At 39.2% G+C, this 24975-nt stretch overlaps 1 long non-coding RNA gene across 1 annotated transcript in view; it reads left to right on the plus strand.

Moving 5' to 3' along the window:
* Positions 1-24975, plus strand: part of LOC132538203 (uncharacterized) — a 481696-nt gene that overhangs the window by 243503 nt on the left and 213218 nt on the right. The window lies entirely within an intron of this gene.

A 24975-nucleotide genomic window follows, 5' to 3' on the forward strand; every position in this document is an offset into this window, starting at 1 on the left:
TGTATTTTATTACTACTTCTGGTGTCTTTTTGCCGCTTTTCTATCAGATAAGTAAAAGAGTATACATAACTTCCTCTGTTGTTTTTCAGATAAGCTTTCTTTTCGATGATGCTATAAAAACAGATTCCTGGTGACAAACATTTCAGGTCCTGGTGGAATTCAGAGCACTCTGGTCATCTCTCTCATTATTTCCACCCTATGGGAGTATGGACCAAAATTTGGGGGTGGTGTAGAGTGAAGGAATTTTGGCTTTTGTAATTGCTTCTCTCCTGGACACAGAAGTGGGCAGGCTGATCCATACCCCTAGCCTGAACGTATTTCTGTCTTTCCATAGTAAGGTAGGGATATGGAAATGTGAGGTTCTGGGACATGTTGGCAAGGTCATTGCTCACAGAGGTCAGGATGGAATCAGTAGCATCTGCAATTGGTGAGTGAGGCAGTAATGTTTAATAAACAGGAATCAAAAAGTAGGAACAGAGCAGATCAGAATAGGTTAAAAAGGAGCTAGAATGTCTATTTTAGGTATATCTATTTTAAGTATGTCTTTTTATTTCACTGTTAACCAATAATGACTGAGAACCAGGAGCCATCTCAGTGCTAGGCACATTGACTACAGAATCAGCATCCTAAGGTTTTATTCCCAAAGTTTTTTTGAATCTTAAAGGAAAGACTGAGCTGCTACTGGTTATTGAAGCTTTTCCATTTATCAGTGCTATCAATGTCTATTTACAGCCATTAAGTAAGCTTAATTGTGGACATTTTACTCATGTTTTATAGTGAGAGAAATTGGGTGTCACTATGTTGTTCATTTGTTTAAAGCACACAGAAAGAGGATAACTGTCAGGACCGCCTGTTTTCAAATTCAAAGTCACTCTTAATTGTACTAAGGATATCTATTACAATGCAGGTGGTAAGCCATAGGGATACAAGTGCCTATAAGTGGAATATGTTGGATTTGGTTTCTCTCAACCTTTTTCTTTGTTTATCAGCTATCCCACGGAAATGCTCACTTCCTCAGGCTGCTGGCGGTTGTAAAGCATCATTTCCACGATGGTATTACGATCACACAAGATCTAGATGTTTCAAGTTTACGTACGGAGGTTGCAAAGGCAATGCGAACAACTTTTTGAGTGAAGAATCGTGCATGAAAATCTGCAGAGGTTAATAAAAACACTGTCATCAGGGAAGCACTCTGTGGTAATAAAAGGCATTCATGAATGAGAGAAACATTTATACACCCTAAATCTATTCTACTACTCTGTTCCTAAATTCATTCATGTCTACACTTGAAATTCTGGACCATGCCAACATATCCTAAATCAAGTCTGTCTTTGATACACAGACTTGTATATATACAATTACACTGGGGCAACTAACCATCAATCTCAGAGTGTGTGAACTGCTACTTCAAAAATGGAATAAAAGTTTTGGAGGACAAAAGTGTGAATTTTAAATCTCTGTCTTGGTAACAGAAAGATGTGTGCTGGAAAACAAAAGGATTTCAGTTGCTCTATTAAAGAAGCCAAAGAAATAATAGGAATCAGTGTAGAAAGTGAAAGGTATGTGATGGATCAACTCAGAAATTATCAGAAAAGCAGAAGCTGAGACTCATCACTGGCAACCACTGAGTTATGATCTGCATTATGATAAGATTCCCAGGCTCCAACTGGTTACCTTCAAGTTTTGGAAGTAGTCATAGATAAAGAAACACAATGAAATTCTTTGGTAATGTTTTCTTTTTTAAATTTACTATTTATTTATTTATTATTGGATAGATATATAGAGAAATTGAGATGGGAGGAGGAGAGAGGGAGAGAGACAGAGAGACACCTTTAGCCCTGCTTCACCACCTGTGAAGCTTTCCCCCTGTAGGTGGTGACCTGGGGATTGAACTTGAGTCCTTATGCACTGTACTGTTTACACTTAACCAGGTGAACCACCACCTGGCCTCCTCTTCAGTAATGTTTTCAAGGTCACACTGAAGAATATGGCAGGTGAGGTCACTTGATTGATCTCTGTACTCGATTTTCCAAAGTTCATGCTTTTAATTGTCATGCTGTCCTCATTAATATATCTGAGGTTTATAACAAGAAATTCCACAGAAAGCTTACATCAGCAAAGAGCATAATGTGTACATCTGGAAAGAATTTGAGATCACAGCAGAGACATATTACATAGAGTAAATATCAAATAGCAGTGACATCAGTTATCTCAGGACAAGTACAGTATTTTCACAATTCCACTAACTAATCCTATATGGTATTGAGGTTGTTAACAGGTTAATAGTTTCCATCAATTCTTGGAAGATCACTTTGGTGTAGGGAAACGCTTGTCCCAACATCCACTGACCTCTAGAAATCTATGGAGATTCCATCCTTACAGAATGACTGATAAATCACAGTTTGTGCTTATCTAAAACATACATAAGTCTAGAATATCAAGATGTATATATTGTATCAGACATTCCCCAACAAAGAAAAAATCATTTTATTCCAGATCCTTGAGGTTCATCCAATTCCATCCTTACTCCTTCATTCCTCTTTGAAAACTTTCTCTCGCTAGCAATCTTCATAGACTCATATATTCAGACTCTCAAAGGATCTTACAAGAAATACTCTAAGGACACATATTAAGATTTCTTTGAGTAGCAAACCTGGCATTCTGGTGCCCAACATGGGGCATGACCAGAATGCCGGGCTTGCGTCATGAGAGAGAGACCAGGAGCTTGTGGTGGCATAGTAATACAAATCTTTATTCATGTGGGAACCCCAGAGTCGGGTGCGAGCACAACGGGTTAAGCCATGTGGTCCACAATGGCCGCCTCCCGCTTTGCACACCAGCCCTTCTCCAGGTTGGGACATGGAAGAGAAAGAGAGCAAAACCAGGAGCAGAAGTTGGCTTTATAGGGTAAAACCAGAAGTGGGAAGTCGGAACAGAGATGGCTGGGAAAGAGGGTAGAGAAAAGAAAGAACGGGAAGGTAGAAAGCTTCTGTAGCAATGGTTGCTAGGGTTTTAACTGGCAGGATTAATGTTACCCTCCAGGCAGGACAGATCTCGAGGTACAAAGAAGACAGATCAAAGGAATGGGTGGGGAATCTTTCAGGCAAAACAATGATTATGTAAATAAGCCATAGTGTCAGCAGTGGTGCATGGAGCAGAGCAGGGGGGGCTGGCTTAATGCCCAACATCTCCCCGTTTCTTTTTATCTAATGGCCATAGTATTAGGAATGGGGGGTTCTTTGTGAGGCAGGGAGTCTGATAGGACAAGGCACACCTTTGGGGTTACTACTGTCCCTCCTTGCTCAACCTCTCAGTAGAGAGAGAGAGAGACTAACAGGATAGACACAGTCCTTAGGTTCAAGCCCTGTCAAGCTCAACCACATCTTCACAATTTACCAACATGGGGATTTAACCCAGTAGTCTGAATGCCAGGGGTGTTAATTATAGAAGCACAGGAGAAGCAGGTTTTTAGGATATTTTAAAGATGGGATGTTGGAATTTCTAGAACTTTAAATGCCAGACCCTTGTGGTTGACATTTGTTAACTTGTGAAAGGATTGTATGTCCTCATAGGAGGCCATTAGAACTCCTGTGGAGGCCAGCTTGTCAGCCTGGGCATTATCATGTGACAATGGGCTGGGGAGCGGCTTGTGAGACTGAATATGTTGAATATAAATCGTTCTCTCCTACTAAAGAGGATGGTGGACACCTGGATCAGCAATGGAGAGAGGAGATGGTCATGTAGGTGAACAAAAGAGCAAGATGGTCAGAGCAGGAGATTAACTACATAAACACTATCTGAGAAGAGGTTGAAAGGACTGGGGAGGTGGCTCAGGGCCAAATAGACAGCAAAAATTCTTTGTATTGGGGAGAATTATTAGGCAAGGGGTGAAAAAGTGTTCTAGGGTTGGAGGAGTCAGGGACATTATATATAATTATGGCTGCCCCCTTGGCACTCCCATTAGTAAATACAATTGTATCAGTAAGCAGGGAGGCAGAGAATATCTTCTAGCCACGGTAGAAGAGGAAGGGCTGCTGTCCACTTATTTTGGGGATAGTGGTTGCCTGTCTAGGAAAGTCTTCTAGACTGATGGCTATGCCAAGTATGGTTGTGTTATAGCCACTGAAGGTCAGTCAAGGAAAAAAGGCATAACAGTCACATCAGGCTCTTTTCCTAGCGCTTGGAGAGATTTATGTCATCCCTGTCTGATCATGGAAGATAACGAATCTAGGTCTGTCAGTAATCTAGAGGTGCCCCCAATGGAAGTGTGGAGCCATTAAAGGACACTGTGGGGCTGGTAAAGGGCACTGACCAGCATGGGTGTGGAGTTGAACATAAGGAGACATACTGGGGAGTCATGGTCATATATGGCAAGCTATAGGTCATGCAGAGCCTTATTAATAGTTTAGGGGCTTCAGTGGCTTTAGGAGTCAGTTTTCTTTTGGATCCTGGCTGTTTGATCTCCATTCAGGAGATCAAACATGGGCTGCCCAGGCAAGCTGGTGGGTAACTAAAGCCAAGGATGGAGCCACTATTATATTTTTGGGTGGTGTCCTTCCTCAATCATAGTTGTCCAATGGCTTTTGATTGGGGAGGGGTTCTCCCTCGGCTAGGGGGCTGGGAGCTGCCCCTGATCTAGTTTAAAGGATTAAGCAGAGAGCCATCTTTATGGTATTTGGACTTGTAATCTTTTTTTCCAATGGAGACTCTTCTTACACTTGGGACATACAGAAGTGGTATTTCTGAGAGTAGGCATGGCCCAATTTTTGTTGGGGCATTCTCTGTGCCAATGTCCAGCCTGGCTGCACCCAAAACAGCAGCCCTGAGGGCCGGGAGCAGTGGCTGCAGCGGTCACTGAAGCAAAGGGTTGGACCATGATTGACACTGGCTTCACTGATTTAGCTGAGTTCAGCAGAGGCAGTGACAAACGCTAGAAGAAGAAGCAGAGGCAGTGTAGCAGGATAAAGGATCAAGAGGAGAGAGGCATTAGGAAATATAAGGAAAGTACGAGATGCTCCAGAACTGGGGGAATTACAGATTTTAAAGATAAGGTGAAAGTTCCTTGCAGTCTTTGCATTTAGGAAAGGAACATAAGGGATTGGGTGGTGGCAGACCTTGTTGAGCACACATGTTGAAATGTGCAGGGAGTCTGGTTCAAGCCCCCCAGTCTCCACCTGCAGGAGAAAAGCTTCACAAATGGTGAAGCAATTCTGCAGGTGTCTCTCTTTCTCTCTCCTTCTCTATCTCCTCTCAATTTCTGACCACCTGTATCCAATAAATAAAAAAAATATTTAAAAAGAAGGCTGTAGACAATTCATTACAGGATCAGGGAAGATCTTTACATGGCATATATCAGACAAGAGGCTAATAACCAAAATATATAAAGAGCTTACCATATTCAGCAGCAACAACACCAAAACATAATCATCTCAATAAATGGGGAAATGTTATAAACTGAAAATTCCCCAAATAGATCCAAAAGGCCAACAGACATATGGAATAATGGTCCAAGTCATTAGTAGTCACAGAAATACAAATAAGAACAACACTGAGATACCACTGATTTATGAATATCATACATCAGAAATGATAGTAACAAAAAATGCTAAAAAGGTTATGGGGTCAAATGAACACTCGTGCACTGCTGGTGGAAATGTAAATTAGTCTTACCTCCTTAAAGAGCAGTCTCACTAGGCTAAAAATGAACTTACTTTATCATTTATTTAAATTTTATTAGTGACAATATTGATTTACAAAGTTACAAGATAACAGGTGTAACTACCAATGGTCACTTCCATCGGTAACATCATCAGAGTCCTTTTTGCCAGTCTTCCCAGGACTTTGCCCTTACCATAAATCAGCAATGGTTGGGACTGCCCCAGTCTCCAAAGGGAAGCTGTGTTAGCTGCTCTGACTGATACAGATATTAGTGCAGCCTGTGATGTTCCCAGATGTGGCCATGAACTGCAAACTCAAACCAATATGGACTCACATAGTTACACAGGCTCTTGTGCTGAATATATATATATTCTCAAAGTCAGAGAATCCTTGAATTCCCACACAAATTTAATAGGCCTATACCTCTTACTGATTTATCTCTTCACAATAACTGGTCACTTTCATCATGAAAATCATCATCAGCCCTCTTTGGGGCTTTCCCACGACCTTGCCCTCACCATAAAACAGCAATAGTAGGGACCTTCCCACTTTCTGAAGGGAAGTTGGGTTATGTTGCCCTGCCTCAGGAGGATGACTATCCTGAAATAAGAACAGCCTACAATGTTCCCTGATGTAACTACGAACTTTAAGCTCAGCCCAACAAAGCCCTGGGTCAGAGAGATTGGGTAAAGGTTACTTTTACTCATAGATCTTTTTTCAAGATTGTGAGCTACTCTCTGCCTAATCCAATTTTCTAGCCCTTTCCTCTATTCTCTTCTAAGACAATATTTTTGTCCAACTCTATGTTAGCTATCAAACTTGAGGAAAAACTATGATGGTTGTGAGCCCCTAGGGAAAGCTTACTTTTAAGTAAGACTTTTTAGCTTCTTCCCACCCTAAGATTTATCTATCATCTATCTCTCTCTCTCTCTCTATATATATATATATTTACTTTTGTAGCCCTTGTTTTTTATTGTTGTTGTAGTTATTATTGTTGTTATTGATGTTGTCAATAACAACAGAGAGAACAGAGAGAAATGGAGAGATGGGGAAGACAGAGAGAGGGAGGGAAAGACATCTGCAGACCTGCTTTACCGCCTGTGAAGTGACTCCCCTGAAAGTGGGGAGCCAGGGGCTCAAAGCAGGATCCTTAGTCAGTCCTTGTGTTTCATGCCACGTGCATTTAATCCAATGAGCTACTGCCCAACTCCCCCACCCTAAGATTTCTATTCTCATCTGATTTGTTCCTACTTTTTGGTTTCTGTTCAGTAATATTTTTTTTCACTTTATATATCTTGTCACATTTTAGCCACCAAGTTGTAGATGCTATCATGATTCCATCCTGACTTTTTTGGGCAGACGGGCTCACCAGTATGTCTTGGAACCTCACCTCTTCAGATCCCTACCTCTCTAGGGAAAGATTGGGGTATGAATTGACCTGATAAAGCCCATGTACAGCAGTGAAACAGTCACAGAATGCAGACCTCCTAACTTCTGCACCCCCCAAAATAACTTTGATCCAGTGGGAGAGAAGTGATAAAGGGAAGATTACCAGAGGGCTCTGAACTCCAGTTCCATGATGACCCAGAGAGAAAAAAGGGAAATGGAGGAAAGGAACATTTGGATGTAATAATAGGTGTATTTATGATTGTAAATGAAATGAAAATGGGATTATTAGAGAAATGGACAAATATATACAAATATAGACAGAAAGTTGCATAAATAATAGTTAAAAATTAAGATTAGTATAAGGCCAAGGAAAGGAAGGTATTGTGTAATTGTTGGATTCCAGAAAATGGACAATGTTACCAATCAAAATAACTGTATGAGCCATATTTGAGTCATTCTACACTGTCAAATCCTACTTAAGTATAATGAGTCAGGATATACTTCAAATTCATAACTTTTCTGATCTTACAAAAATTGTTTTTCCCCTAAATGCCTGGGATCTTATAGTGTATGGGAGACAGCTCCTATAAGAATGCCTGGTGCAGTATAAGAATTCAACTGTTTGTGGAATGAGTGAGTGATACAAAGAGGTCTGTGCTAGAGACAATATTCAAATTCTGGCTCTACACATATATCTGTACATATTTATCTAAGGTCACTATAGTTGAACCTTGCCTAATCCAAGCAATAGGGGTTCTAATTCGGGGAAAATTCCTGAGTTGATTTTAGAGGGATGGTATATGAAGTGTAATTGATATAGTGTCTGGAATAGCAAGATACTGAGTAAATGGCAACTCTGACTTTTATGATTGGCAAAAGATCTTTTAATTTACAGTGTATTGAATTGAACTTGGATAGAATTAGATCAGATAACCATAAAAGTGGAAGGGTAGAACCCTTTGATGGCATACTCTGTTCAGATGTCATATCAGCCTTGTGAATGTCAATAGTCAAGCATAATTGAGCAGGATGTATAACTAGCTTCCTCCTTCTGGGCCCATTTTTCATAAAGTAACAGCACCAACTAGACTACTTGCCAATTGTACTGTGAAGATCTAGGTACCTCTTCCACTTCTGTTTACTATTTTATACCCAGGTCTTAAATCAGAGGAAGAAGGAATGTATATATAATATGGAAGCATAGTGTGAGTTCTGGGTAGAGGGAAGGTGAACCAACAGCCCCAAATTTTAGTTATAATTTCACAGAATAGGAGTTCACTTTACTTCATCAAATGGTAAATAAATCAACAATATAAAATAACCGTAAAACAAAAATTAGAGTGGATGTAAGTAAAAAATTATATATATATATATATATCAATATCAATAATACTCTAAATGTGAATGACCTAAATTCACTTGTCAAAAAACTTTGAGTAGCTAAATGGATTAAAGAATACAATCCATCCATTATGTCCAAGAAACACATATTCAAAGAAAAGATAGACAGAAGCTTAATATAAGAGAAGGGACTAAGGTGTTCCAAGCCAATAATGCAGAAAAAACCGCAGGAATGCCAATTTTGTTCTCCGATAGATATAATACACTTTCAGGTAAAGAAAGTAAAGGGAGATAGAGAGGGACATTACATAATGTCCCATAATAAAAGGATCAATCCAAAAAGAAGACATAACCATTGTAAATATCTACGCCCCAAATTTAAGTGCACCCAAATATATAAAACAAATACTGAACTTAAGGGAGAAATTGACAGAAACATGATAGCAGTAGGAAATCTTAACACACCACTCACAAGAGACCAATTATCTGGACAATAAACCAACAGGTAAGTAATAGTCTTAAATGAAATTATAGATGAAATGAACCTAACTATATATATCTCCAAATGAAATGAATGCACACTCTTCTCAAGTACACATGGATAATTCACAAGGATTGACCATATATTGGGCCATTCTTCTTCTTCTTCTTCTTCTTCTTCTTCTTCTTCTTCTTCTTCTTCTTCTTCTTCTTCTTCTTCTTCTTCTTCTTCTTCTTCTTCTTCTTCTTCTTCTTCTTCTTCTTCTTCTTCTTGCGTTTGCCCTTCTTCCGTAGCCAGTCAACAGCGTCAGGTTGAAAGCTGTCAGGAGCTGCTTGTTGCTGGCTTTGAAAGTGACTGGGATCCATGTGGATTCAGTCGGCTAGGAAGGATCATCAGTTTCCCCAATGAATGGGTACTCATGGGATGTACCACAAGAAGGTCGATCCAATTGGGTCATAAAAAAAGCTGGTCATAAAAAGCTTCAAATTTATAAACTGATTTAATTCTAACAATGGGTTTAGGTTATTAATGCATTTCTTTTTTATTATTCATTTGAAAAGAAGGTGCATTCCAGTCCTTCACCCCAAAAAACTGGAATACACCTTCTTTTCAAATCCACATAACACATACTAAAGGACAGACCAAAATATTTTTTAAAGAAAAAAAAAGAAAATCTACATATATCTTCACCCTTTGGGCAACTACTTCAGTTTCTAATGAAAGGGATGAGAATACAGAACTCTGGCTATGAAATGTTATGGAATTATACCCTAATATTTTATAACTTTATAAATCAGTATTAAATCACTACTTAAAAAATCAATTACCAGGGGTCAGGTGGTGGTGCACCTGGTTAAATGCTCACTCACATTACAGAGCACAAGGACCCAGATTCAAGCCCCTGGTCCCCAACTGCAGAGTAAAGCTTCACAATTGGTTAAGCAGGGTTCAGGGGTCTCAGTCTCTCTCTCCCTCTATCCTATCTCCCTTTACTCTCAATTTCTCTAATTGTCTATCCCATAATAATTAAATAAAAATATTTAGAAAATCAATTACCATTTGACAAAAGGAAAAAGATTAGACAAGTACCGAAGAGGAAGAGCAGAGCAGTGCTTTGACTGTACACTCTGTTCCAGAAGTCATATCAGCCTTGCAAATGTCAGCAGTCACAGGTGAGTGGGCAGGATGCACATAGACAGTCTCTCCTTCTGAGCCCATTTTCTATAAAATACCAGCACCATGTTGGACTACTTACTAGTTTGTAACATGAAGCTTTGGATTCCTCTCCCATTTGTGCTTCTGATTATATACCAAGGACTTCAATCAGAAGCAGGAAGGCGTGGTATGTAATATGGGAGAAGAAAGTGTAACCTGGGAAGAGGGCAGGGAGTCAGCAACACACAGAGTCTACTTCTAATTTCACAGCATAAGGAGTCATTTCAATTCATCAGATATATTTGGGGGTTATAGATGTGATGAGGCTAAAGAAATAAGCAAAATAGGGAGTCAGGTGGTAGCCCAGCGGGATAAGCACACGTGACTCAAAGCACAAGGACAGGCGTAAGGATTCTGGTTCGAGGCACCGGCTCCCCCCCCTGCAGGGGAGTCATTTCACAGGCGGTGATGCAGGTCTGCAGATGTCTGTCTTTCTCTCCCCCTCTCTGTCTTCCCCTCCTTTCTCCATTTCTCTCTGTCCTGTCCAACAACAATGACAACAGTAACGCACAATAATAACTACAACAATAAAACAACAAGGGCAACAAAAGGGAATAAATAAATATTAATGAAAAAGAAATAAGTAAAATAAAGGCCTTATTTGTCAATTTTATATTCAAGAAGAAAAGGCAGATAATAGGAAACGATTTAAAAATATACTGTTCTGTGTTAGGGAGTGCCTAATAGATATGGAAAAGACAGACTTTCATGACTGAGTCTTTGATTTTTCAAGTTCAATCTTCAGCATCCCTATAAGCCTGAGATGAGCAGTGTTCTAGTCTTTATCTTTGTATCTAAGTCATATATATCCTGTTCTATTAATTATATTATAATTTACATATATATAATTTTAAAAGCATCAATTAAAAAAGTTTATCCAAATAAGATACTTTGAAAATCTGGACTTAATTTTGTGTCAGACAAGGTGAGATTTTAAAATGGAGACAAAATTTGAAAGTGAGAGACTTTGTTTAATTAAATTAGACCTACTTATAAAAACAGGCTCTCTTCTAAATCTTATTTCAAGATACTATTGCTACTTATATGCCAATTAACAGCCTTTCTCATGCTGCATGCATGAACACATATAAATGTAGATGAAAGATTCCACATAGGAATGAACTTCTGATATTCCTAGTAGCCATATAGACCAAAGAAAAGTGCTTCTCATAGTATCTGGCATGTTTCAAGAGGACCTGTCAATGCCCATGTCCAGCAGAGAAACAATTGTAGAAGCCAGAACTTCCACCTTCTACTCCCCATAAAGACCTAGAGGGGTAAAAAATGGGGAAACTTAAGGGTTTCTGGGTGAGGATATGGACCTTTGCTGATAAGAACTGAATTTTATGGAGTTGGATCCCTCAAAAAATATTCACCATCTCCTGAGTTATCACTAACTCCCCAAACCAGGGTGTGTTTCTTTTAACTTGCTTTAACAATTTGTCTAAAATAGCTCTTCTAAGCACTTATCACATTGAACAACCTAAATTTTAGGATCTCTGTTCTGGAATGCACTAATTTCAGGAGCAGTCATCCTCAAGTGGCAGAGTATGTTTGTCCAGCCTCCATTTGGAAAGTGGGGCAGTGTATATACCATTGTTGTCCTACACTGATGGCAAAGTTCTGTAGAGCCCCACAAGAGGGTTTATGATGTTGCTAACGGAGATGACTAATGATGGTGAAGAGAGGGGTGTGTTAGAGGTCTAGGCCCATCATATCTATGTGGGCATTTGAGGATTACCAGATGATTGGGTGGATTGGTAGTTACCAAAAGAGCCATTCTGAAAGTGTTCCAATCTCTTTCCTTATCCATCAGCTCATTTTTATTAACTCTATGAATTTACCTTCTCTTCTTCCTTAATTCACCTGTTACTACTTCCAATTTTCCTATTCACTTTTAGCTCAGATTAGTGCAAGAGTATCTGACTTCCTCTTGAGTTTTCCAGATTCACTTCCTTTTCAGTGATGCTATAAAAATAAACACTTGGTGACCAATATTTCTAGTTGCAGTGGAACTGAGGTTCACAGCCCTTGGAGAGCTTACCCTGCCATATCCACTCTCTGGGAGTATGAACCAAAATTATTTTTGAGGGGCAGAAGGAAGAAGTTCTGATTTCTGTTATTGCTTCACCAATGGAAACAGAAGTTGTCAGGGTAATCCATAGCCTGGGCCTGTTTCTATATTTCCCTAGTAAGGTAGGGGTTAATTTAGAATGATACGGTTTTATGATATGCTGGTGAGATCATCTGCCCACGTAGATCAGAACGGAATTATAGAAGCATACACACATTAGTGAGTAAAAGGCAATAATTGTTAAGAGCACAAAATGTTTAATAAAAAGTACCCAAAAAGTAGGTAGAGTAAATGAGAATAGGGTAGAAAGGAGCTAGGTTGTTTATTTTAGGTACAGCTATTTTAAGTATTTCTTTTGTTTCACTGCTAACCAATACTGAGAACTAGGAGCCAGCTCATTACTAAGCAAACTGACTACAGAGTCAACATCAAAAAGTCTTTATTCCCCAAATCTTTTTGAATCATAAGGGAAAGACTGAGCAGATACTGTTTATTGATGCTTTTCCAGTTGTCAATGCTTTCAATGTTTATTTCTAGCCACCAAGTAAGCTTAAATGCGGGTATTTTACTCACATTTTTCAGTGAAATAAGTTGGGTGACATTATGTGGTTCATTTGTTCAAAGCACACAGAAAGAAAATAACTGAGTCAAGTCAGGACCTTGCTTTCAAAGTCAAAGTCACTATCACACCACGGATATGTATCCTACAGGAACTATGACAATGTGGGTGGTAAGACTTGAGTATTTATTGTGTACCAGAGGAATATGCTGAATTGGTCTCTCTTATCCTATTTCTTTGTTTAGAATCTATGTTCCAGAGGTGCTTACTTAATCCAGATATTGGTGTGTGTCGAGCCAAAGTATTAAGATGGTATTACAACCCCAGATATTCTAAATGTTTCCCATTTCTTTATGGAGGTTGCCATGGCAATGCCAACAACTTTTTGAATGAAGAAATATGCATGACTCACTGTGGACCATAAATTCACGACTAAGAATAATCAGTGGTCTGTGAACTACACTGTGCTAATAAAAGGCATTTCTATATGAGAGAATCATTTATATATCTTAAATATACTGTACTCTATCTAAATTCATTCATGTCTGCTCATGAAACTAAAAGCATGCTAACATATCCTAAATAAAATTCTTCTTTGATATACACATATGCATACACACAAATATACTGGGGAAACTAATAGCTAACCTCAATCACAGGTGGTGTGAATTGCTACTTCAAAAAGGGAATAAACACCTTGAGGAAAAAAGTATAAAATTTAAAATCTGCTTTGGTATCAGAAATATCCACACTGGACAATGAATGGATTTCTATTGCTCTATGAAAGCAGCCAAGGAAACAGCAGGAGTCAAGAAAGAGAGGAAAATGAAAAGGAAGAGTAATCTCAGAAATTACCAAAAAAGGGTAATATGGTTTATAAAACTATAAATTAATAGAAATATGTTGTCCTGAGATATTTAAATGCAGAGATGATTTTTATTTCTGAGTATATATTCCTTTAGTCTAAGCATTTAATGTTTCAAATTTATGAACTGATTGAATTCTGACACTGGGCTTATATTGTTAATGCATTTTTAATAATAACTTTATTGTGATATTTTGTCACCTTAGAGCAGGGAGAACAGAAACAACTGGCCCAAGATATCTAAGATTTGTGAATAACATTAAATGGTATAAATCCTGGTGAGGTCTTGTTTGGTACAGTAAATCCTAACCAGGGTATTTCAGTTTAAACAAAGCTCCCAAATAATTATCTATTGCCTTTGTAAATTCTAAGGATGAACATCAAGGGACATTCTTCACTCCTTTTAAAATCCATGTTTCTTTCTCCTAGTCCTGGAATCTCTGGGGTTTTGCTTGTTTTTCTTCATTTTCTCTTGATCCCAACCATATGATACTGAATCTGCTGATCATAACCAAATCAATGCAATTAGTGCCCTCTCACCAAGGTTCAATTCAGACTGTTTATAAAGACAAGCTTGAGATGTCAGCTCTCCATCTCCAATACTCTGCCATCAAGTTGCAGACACTTCTATGACACCATCCTGATTTTCCTGGCAGACATTACTGATGTGCCCTGGAACTTCACCTACCCAGAACCCATATTCTACTAGGGAAAGATAGAGACTGGCTGGGGGTACAGACTGAACTGCAAACATCCATGTTCAGAAGAGAAGCAATTACCAAAACCAGACCTTCCATCATCTGTGCCCTATAAAGAATTTTGGTCCATACTCCCAGAGGGATAAAGAAATGTATTAATAGATTTCTAGAAATGTATTAATGATTTGATCCCACTGTTACAATTCAGTCTGATTATTAATCTGAAGTCTTAAGTGCTTAGATTGAAGGAACATATACTGAGCCTATGGTCTGGGTCCATGCTCCCAGAGGGATAAAGAATAGGAAAGCTATCAGGGGAGGGGAGGGGATACAGAGTTCTGGTGGTGGAAATTGTGTGGAGGTATACCCCTCTTATCCTATGGTTTTTGACAGTTTCTTTTTTATAAATAAAAATTATATATATATATATAATTTGAGACATTCAATCAATTTTATCGTCTCATATTAATTAAACAGCGATTTATGAGATTACAAGTTAATAAGAGAATACATCAACACCATTCCCACCACCAAAAAACTATGTCCTACCCCCCCACCCCACCTCCCTATCCAGTGAAGTTAAACATCTACTCTCACCCTCCACTCAGAGATTTTATACTTTGGTGCCCTACTCCAAAGTATATGAATATTTTTTAACTGCAAACCCCATAGATCTGGGCCGAGGGTCCATATTTATTCATATTTAGCACAGGAGCCTGTGTAAACACTGATTCGCTCTTAGTCTGAGCTCACAGTACATGGTCACAATACAGCTAGGCTCTTTCTAGGCTGCATTCATTTCAGGTCCAGTCTTCCTAAAGTGGCAGAGCAGGTTGACCCAGCCTCTCACTTCAGAAATTGGGTCAGTCCTTCCCATTGTTGTTCAACATTAAGGCCCACAAGAGGGCTGATGATGATTTTTCCTCATGGAGTGGGATCCAGATCCATTAGAGGTCTTTGCCCATCATATTTATGTGGGTATTCAAGGATTCCCCAACTAGAGTCCCAGATAATGGGATGGTCTGGTAGCTAACAAAAGAGCCATCATTAAAGTATGCGAATCTTTTGCCATTATCCGGATTTTGTGGGCATTACTTTATATTACAAAGTTATAGTTAAGTTGATTGAGGGAAGTATGAGTAGGGGGTAGGAGCAGATGGTAGTAGGCCAAAGTAGAAAATATTTGATTAAGTACTTTATTGTTTCTTTTTTGGGTCTTTCTACTTGCTGCAGTTACTGAATCTATGTCTACTCACTGCAGACTACTGAGTACTTTTACCTTAAGGTATACATTTTACAAACTTATGGACACATGTGCACATGTACATTGTCTCTTGGGCCATGTTCTATATCTATGCCATGTTTTGCATATGCTTATAATAAATGAAGCATCTTTTCCAAGTAGATCAAGGACTTGGATGTTAGACTAGAAACTATCAGATACTTAGAGGAAAATATTGGAAGAACTTTTTTCCGCATAAATTTTAAAGACATTTTCAGTGAAAAGAATCCAATTACAAGGAAGACTAAGGCAAGTATAAACCTATGGGACTACATCAAATTAAAAAGCTTCTTCACAGCAAAAGATACCACTACCCAAACCAAGAGACCCCTCACAGAATGGGAGAAGATCTTTAGATGCCATACATCAGACAAGAGTTTAATAACCAACATATATAAAGAGCTTGCCAGACTCAACAAGACAACAAATGGGGGGAGGACATAGACAGAATATTCACCACAGAAGAGATCCAAAAGGCCAAGAAACACATGAAAAAATGCTCCAAGTCTCTGATTGTCAGAGAAATGCAAATCAAGACAACAATGCGATATCACTTCACTCCTGTCAGAAAAGGTAAAAGCAGCAAATGCTGGAGAGGGTGTGGGGTCAAAGGAACCCTCCTCCACTGCTGGTGGGAATGTCAATTGGTCCAACCTCTGTGGAGAACAGTCTGGAGAAGTCTCAGAAGGCTAGAAATGGACCTACCCTATGACCCTGCAATTCCCCTCCTGAGGATATATCCTAAGGAACCCAACACATCTATCCAAAAAGATCTGTGGACACATATGTTCTTGGCAGCACAATTTGTAATAGCCAAAACCTGGAAGCAACCCAGGTGTCCAACAACAGATGAGTGGCTGAGCAAGTTGTGGTATATATACACAATGGAATACTACTCAGCTGTAAAAAATGGTGACTTCACCGTTTTCAGCCGATCTTGGATGGACCTTGAAAAAAATCATGTTGAGTGAAATAAGTCAGAAACAGAAGGATGAATATGCGATGATCTCACTCTCAGGCCGAAATTGAAAAACAAGATTAGAAAAGAAAACACAAGTCGACCCTGAAATGGAATTGGAGTATTACACCAAAGTAAGAGACTCTGGGGTGGGTGGGTGGGTGGGGAGAATACAGGTCCATGAAAAATGATGAATGAAATAGTGGGGGTTGTATTGCTAAATGGGAATCTGGGGAATGCATGTAAAAAAAAAAAAAGAAGTAGAAACGCAAAGCAGAAATTGACTGAGTTTGGAGTATGGCACCAAAGTAAGAAAGCAGAAGTATACTAGAGTTTGCAGTGAGTACCTCCCTAATACTTCCTCTCCACTTTTCCAAGCTTTGGGTCCATGATTGCTCAACAATTTGTTTGGCTTTGTATGTTAACTCTCTTTTCAGTCACCAGGTTCCAGGTGTCATCAGGATGCCGGCCAGACTTCCCTGGATTGAAGACCCCACCAATGTGTCCTGGAGCTCAGCTTCCCCAGAGACCCATCCTACTAGGGAAAGAGAGAGGCAGACTGGGAGTATGGACCGACCAGTCAACGCCCATGTTCAGCGAGGAAGCAATTACAGAAGCCAGACCTTCTACCTTCTGCAACCCTCAATGACCCTGGGTCCATGCTCCCAGAGGGATAGAGAATGGGAAAGCTATCGGGGGAGGGGGTGGGATATGGAGATTGGGTGGTGGGAATTGTGTGGTGTTGTACCCCTCCTACCCTATGGTTTTGTTAATTAATCCTTTCTTAAATAAAAAAAAAATAAAAATAAATTAAAAAAAAAAAAAAGAAAGATGATGAATGACATAGTGGGGGTTGTATTGTTAAATGGGAATCTGGGGAATGTTATGCATATACAAACTATTGTATTTAATGTTGAATGTAAAGCATTAATTCCCCAAAAAAGAAAAAAATTATTTTTAAAAAAAATGGGAAAACTGGTGTATTGTACCCAAGTAAAAGTCTCTGGGGTGGGGGGAAGGAAATACGGGTCCTGGAAAAAGATGACAGAGGACCTAGTGGGGGTTGTATTGTTATGTGGAAAACTGAGAACTGTTATGCATGTACAAACTGTTATATTTACTGTCAAATGTAAAACATTAATCTCCCCCCCAAAAAAAGAATAGGGAACCTTCCAATGGAGAGGATGGGATATGGAACTCTAGTGGTAGGAACTGTACACCTACTAACCCACAATCTTGTTGTAAATCACTAATAAAATAAAAATAAATAAATAAATAAAGCATCTTCAATGAAAATAATTTCATTTGAGTTGGTATTCTAAATCATCATGCTTAATGTAAGTAAGACATGACTATGGAACTCCATATATGTAGTAATGTCCAAGGTTGTTTAAAATTTCTTCTCACAAGAGAAGTTTTAATCCTGTGTGGATTTTAGGAGGATATTTTATGAAGAATATTTGGTCTGGTACCTGAGAAATTAAAGTCACTCAATAAATAGTAGGTACGTTTTTAATATTGACGAAAAAACTTCCAAACTGAAGTGAAGATGGTGATTCTTCATTAAATGAGATCAGATAAGTGTAGAAAAGAACAGTTTGAGCTGTGTCCTGACTGCACATTCTGTTCCCAAAGTCATCTTGTTGAATGTCATAAGTTAAGGTTGCATGGGCAACATATGAAGCCTTCCTCCTCATTTTTGGCCCATTTTCCATAAAATACTAGTCTCAGACTTGACTACTTTCCACTTTGTACTATGAAACTCTGAATTTCTCTCCCACTTTTGCTTTTAATTATATGTCAAACACTTCAATTGGAAGGAAGACATCATGATATGTAACATGGGAGTAGAAAACATTGGAAAATGGCTGTTGAGGTAATGGCACAAACACAGTTCATCGACTATCAGATATATTTTCAGTCATAGATACTTTACACACAGTTTGTAAACAAAACAAAAGGCCTAGATTTTTTGGATATCATTTAAGTAGGGGTAAATACAGACAATAGAAATTGATTTTTATATATTTTTAATTAATTTATTTATAAAATGGAAACACTGACAAGACCATAGGGTAAGAAGGGTACAATTCCCACTACAATACCTCTGTATTCCATTGCCTCCCCTGATAGCTTTCCTATTCTTTATCCCTCTGGTAGTATGGACCCAAGGAATTGTGGGATGCAGAAGGTGGAAGGTCTGGCTTCTATTGATCCATACTCCCGGCCTGTTTCTCTCCCTACTGGGGCAGGGCTTTGAGGATGCGGAGCTCCAAGACACATTGGTGGGGTCATCTGTATAGGTAAGTCTGGTTGGCATCATGGTAACATCTGGAGCCAGGTGGTTGAAAAAAGCCAGTAGGTCTATTTTAGGTATATTCCAAAGGACCCATGACTATACCCATGTCTATTTCCTGAGCCTGACATCTGATATGCAGGTGGGTCCACGTTATTGTCTGGGGATATCACGTCATGTCTGGAAAAGAGGTTAAAAAGCTGAATCAGGGAAGAAATTAACTCCTAGATATGGGAAAAGTGTATAAATATTGTTGACTATAAACCCCATCCATTTGATCTGATCTGGAGCCCATATTCAGCATAGGAGCCCATGTAACTTCTGTATCCCTGTAGGTCCAAACTTGCACTCTGTGTTCATAAGTAGGAAAATTCCAAGAAATTGATTGGAAAAAAAAGCACAACAAAATTGAAAAGGTTTAGTAGAATAAGGTAGTTTGACTATCTGGGGTTAGAACTGTTTCAGGCAAAATGATAGTGAAAATTGAGACAAAAGGTTTAAGCACAGAAAGGTGTGCTTGGACTGGTTTAGTGTATGTATCCAAGCTAAGGACTCTGGGGAAGGAGGGAAGAAAAATGGCTTGGGAGGATTAAGGGTTATGAGATTTTATGTGAAAATATCACCCAAGATGGAGGTGAGATTATTTTGAAGATATATATCACAGGGAGATGAAAAAGTGTACCATGTGTAAACAACTGTAGTGAACCATAGAGTTCCTTCCGGTAATTTAACACTGAAACACTACAAGACATATCCACACAGATGGACACATACACAAAAAAATATCATCATTTAAATTAATAAGAAAAATAAATAATTTCCTTTGGGTTTAGAAAAACAATAAGTGTACTAGGACTTATAAAAATTCTAGGAGCTAGGTGGTAGTGCATCTGGTTGAGGGCACATGTTACAAAGTGTAAGGATCCTGGTTCGAGCCTTCGGCTCCCTACCTGAGGGGGCTTGCTTTACAGGCAGTGAAGCAGGTCTGCAGGTGTCAACCTTTCTCTCCCCCTCTCTGTCTTTCCATGGTCTCTCAATTTCTCTCTGTTCTATCCAACAACAATGACAGCAATAGCAATAAAAACAATAAGCACCAAGGGCAACAAAAGGAAAAAAATAGCCTCCAGTAGCAGTGGATTCATAGTGCAGCCACCAAGTCCTGGAGACAAAAATAATAAAAATAAAATAAAAGAAGATTCTCTGAAGAGACAGCCTGTCTTCATGCTAGTCTGACTGCTGAGTCCAATCACAGTGCAATCTTCCTTAACTGGAAGTGAACTACAGAGTAGGCCAGAAGCAAACTGACAGGCCGTTTTGTCTGCTCCCTGAAACAACCACATAGCCACATTGTCAACCTAGACTCAGCTGCTACAGGGGTGCAGGGGATCTTGGAGCTACTGGTTCATGATGACTGAAAGTGGCATAAGTTGAAGTGAAAGCATTTTGCAGACACATATCACAGGGAAATGAAAATTTATACTGTGTGCCAATAACTGCAATAATCCCTTAACCCTCCCTGATACATTTATTTGGAAAAAAATACTCAGTTTTCACATAAAAAAGAAGTATATGGACTTAAAAGAAACTGATTTTTGTGGAAATAAGGCAGACAGTATGCAGTATGCTTTTCTTTTCTTTTTTCTATTTATCAATACTTTCAGTTGTTTGTTCTTAGTGTACTCAGAATGAGATACTTTACTCACATTTTAGTGAAAGAAATTAAGTGTAACTAGTTAGTTGATATTCATTGTGGCTGAAATTTCTAGTAAGAAGCCCTTGTAGGCCAGTGCTTGGCTGAAATTTCAGAAAAGAAAAATTAAGAAAAGAGCAGTGTGGTTCCCTGTAGAGGCAGTAGTTTACGTTGCTTGCACTCTTACATTGCTTCTTCTTCTAGCGTTTGCCCTTCTTCCGTAGCCAGTCAACAGGTCAGCTTGAAAGCTGTCAGGAGCTGCTTGTTGCTGGCTTTGAAAGTGACTGGGATCCATGTGGATTCAGTTGGCTAGGAAGGATCGTCAGTTTCCCCAATGAATGGGTACTCACGGGATGCACCACGAGAAGGTCGATCCAATGCATCCCAAATACATTGCTGTGCAGGTATGATACAAGGTGGCCTCTTGTCTGTTGGTTTCAGGACCACTGAAGCCAGCACCTTATGATTTGCCTCTCTCAGAAGTGGTGGAGACGGGGGGCTGGGTGGTGCCACACTTGGTTAAGTGCACACACTATAGTGTGCAAGGACCTACATTCAAGCCCTTGGTTCCCACCTGCAAGGGATCAGAACTACAAGTGTGTCTTTGTCTCTCTTCCTTCCTTCCTTTTTTAATGTTTTATTTTAATTTATATAATTATTTCTTTTCCCTTTTGTTGCCCTTGTTGTTTTCTTATTGTTGTTGTAGTTATTATTGCTGTCATTGATATGACAGAGAAAAATGGAAAAATGGACAGGGAAAGACAGAGAGGGGGAGAGAAAGATAGGCACTTGGAGACCTGCTTCACAGCCTGTGTAGTGACTCCCCTTTAGGTGGAGAGCCGGGGCTTGAACTGGGATCCTTATGCCTGTCCTTGCGCTTTGTGCCACGTGCACAACCGCCCAACCCCCGTCTCTTTTCCTTTCTATCATCTCCTTCCCTCCCAATTTCTGGCTGTCTCTATCCAACAAATAAAGATAATAAAAATATTTTTTTAAACGGTGGTAGAGATACGACCTCTGAAAGATTAGAAGTAGAGTAGCTGTAGTAATATCAAGTAAGTAATATCAAGTAGGTCTCCTGTGTTCAAATTATAGAGAAACAGAAAATTGTAACAGCTACAAAAAAGTAGAAAAAAAACTACTGTGAACAGAAGAAGCATACACAGTAAAATTAACAAGTTAACAGAACATGTACACACAGAGAGAGAAACTGAAAACATATAAAATAATAATAGGTTAAAAAAAAGGAGGCAGAAAGAGAACAGGGGTAAAATCAAATAAGTGTGTACATACATGCACCCACCATACCTAAGGGCAGGAGTGGTTCCAGAATGTAGAGGTCTTGTCAAAGGTAGGTATCAAACTAATTCCCTTATTACCAACGGGGGAGAACATTGGTCTAATGAAGTTTCTTCAGGTTCCCAAATAACCTATATTTTAAGTGTCTGCAGCAGTGATGAGAGGGTGGGGATAAAAGTCTGGGTTGTTGGGTCCATACCCCCAGAGAGTTAAAGAATAGGAAAGCTATCAGGGGAGGGGATGGGATACAGAGTTCTGGTGGTGGAAACTGTGGGAAGCTATATCCCTCTTATGCTATGGTTTTGTCAATGTTTCCTTTTTATAGATAAATGTTTTAAAAAGTCTAGGTGACAGTGTGGCTAAGCGGTTGTTTCAGGGGGCAGACCAAATGGCCTGTAAGTTTGCTTCTGTCCTTCTCTGTAGTTCATTTCCAGTTAAGGAAAGTTACATTGTGATTAGACTCAGCAGTCAGACTAGCATGAATGAAGGAAGGCTGTCTCTTCAGAGAATTTTCTTTATTCTTTTTTGTCTCTAGGGCTTGGTGTCTGCACTATGAATCCACTGCTCCTGGAGACTATTTTTTTCATTTTGCTGTTTATCATTGTTGTTATTATTGCTGTTGTTGTTGGATTGGAAAGAGAGAAATCAAGATAGGACAGAAAGACAGATATTGGGGAGAGAGACACCTACAGATCTGCTTCACCACTTGTGAAGTGAGCCTCCTGCAGGTGGGGAACCAGGGGCTCTAACCAGGATCCTTGTGCTGGTCCTTGTGCTTCACACCATGTGCTCTTAACCCGCAAACAGTCCACTGACACTCACTGTGGAGTTGTACCCCTCCTATCCCATGGTTATTTTAATGTCTTCTTTTTAAAATAAATAAATAAATAGAAGTGAACCACCTGAAATGGAATTAGAGAACCCTATGAAAGGAAAGGTCTCACACGAGTAATGCCACTGAAGAGTTGACATTCCACACCTAATGTCTCTGGGCACAGTCTGAAGTGAAGCATGCCAAGGTGGTACATGTTGCATTGATTAGGTTGGGATCAGCAGATGCAGTATCAGTTGATATGAATTGAGAGAAGCATGCAGAAAAGTGAGTCTCACCCCAGAGGTTCCAGGATAGGGAGATGTATGGTCTTTATAGAGGGAGCAGGAGGTTCCTGCTGTTTTAGGGTTTAAGAAGGCAATAAATAGTTATTGCTATAATCAAATTATTTGGCAATTGGGTTAACTTTGAAAATCCCAATGTTAGGATTTGCTGTATCACATATGACATCACCATAAATTATGTCCTTTGACATTATTATTATTATTATTTTTAATATTTATTTTATTTATTAATTCCTTTTTTTGTTGTCCTGTTGTTTTATTGTTGTAGTTATTATTGTTGTTTTCGTTGTTGGATAGGACAGAGAGAAATGGAGAGAGGAGGGGAAGAGAGGAGGAGAGAAAGATAGACACCTGCAGACCTGCTTCACCGCCTGTGAAGTGACTCCCCTACAGGTGGGGAGCCGGGGTTCGAACCAGGATCCTTATGCCATTCCTTGTGCTTTGTGCTACCTGCGCTTAACCCGCTGCACTATAGCCCGACTCCCCGGCATAATTTTTATATAGCTCTGTATAAAGTAACACCACCCTTTACTTCTGTTCTCCCTGTTCTAAGCTTTTAGAAGAGTCAACATTTCAAAGAACAAGTTATTGTTAGAAATGTATTAACAGGAAGTTCCTGGAAGATGGCAGACTGAGACTCAGAGTGGACTCTCTATGTGTGTATCTCTGCTCTAGTTCCCTTTCCCCTCTTGTTACCCCTAGAATATACAGTGGATAGTAGATTTGCATAACTGTCTACTCTTGCTATCCCTTCTTTCTTTTCTCTTTCTTCTTCACTGGGATTTGGTTACTATTTTTTCACGGACTGGAGAAATTGTTTGGCTAACTGGTAGTGATTAAACTGCTTCAATACTTGCTTCAGTTGCTACTGTAATTCCTGAGGTTGGTGAGTGCAATTGTCATAAAGGTATTTAGTACAGTGTTGCTTGTGCTCAAGACACAACAACTGAGGAACAACAAAGCATAAAAAAAGAAACACATAAATTTAAAAAATGGGTAGATCAAAAACAAATAAAACTGCTACTCCAATGAATGAAGACAAGAGCCCAGAAGAAACTACAAGTCAGCCAGAAGTAACCATAGATAAGAAAAGTATGCAAGCAATAATAAACTTATTAATCACAGAAATGAAAACAACATTGGAAGAAAGGAAAGGCAGTATTAGGGAAACAATAGTTGAGACCCCCAAGGAAAATACTGATTATCTGAGGCAATTAGAGAACTGAAAGCTGAAATAGCTGTAATGAAGAAAGAAGCTGAGGCAAGGGAAAGCAGACTAACAGAAGCAGAAAACAGAGTTAGTCAGACAGAGGATGAGGTAGAGAAAACTAAGAAAGAGGTGAAAGAGCTTAAAAAGAGATTGAGAGACACTGAAAACAACAACAGAGACATATGGGATGATTATTGTTCTAAATATAAAATATTTATATGGGCCCTGGGTTCAGCAGATGGAGGAAAATAGATAATTGTACCCACAGAATTTTTTTCAAGAATGGGAGCAACTCTCTGCTCTAATTCAATTTTCTAATACATTTTTTTCCTACTGTGACACCACTTTCTCCGACAATTTTTTTTAATCCAACTTCATGCTAGCTATCAAACTCAAGGAAAACTACAGTAGTATTCCAGCCTTTAGGTTCATGATAACTCAACAATTTGTTTGGCTTTATATGTTAACTCTCTTTTCAGCCACTAGGTTCCAGATGCTACCATGATGTCAACCAGACTTCCCTGGACAGACAACCCCACCAATATGCCCTGGATCTCTGCTTTCTCAGAGCCCTGACCCACTAGGGAAAGAGAGAGGCAGGCTGGGAGTATGGATTGACATGTCAATGCCCATGTTCAGTAGGGAAGCAGTTACAGAAGCCAGACCTTCCACCTTCTGCATCCTACAAGGACCTTGGGTCCATACTCCCAGAGGGATAACTAATAGGAAAGCTATCTGTGGAGGGGATGGGATATAGAGACCTGGTGGTGGGAATTGTGTGGCGTTGTACCCCTTTTATCCTATGGTTTTGTTAATGTCTCCTTTTAAAATAAATAAATAAATA

This window comes from Erinaceus europaeus, chromosome 1 (genome assembly GCF_950295315.1).
Source record: "Erinaceus europaeus chromosome 1, mEriEur2.1, whole genome shotgun sequence".
In the NCBI taxonomy this organism is placed as follows: domain Eukaryota; kingdom Metazoa; phylum Chordata; class Mammalia; order Eulipotyphla; family Erinaceidae; genus Erinaceus; species Erinaceus europaeus.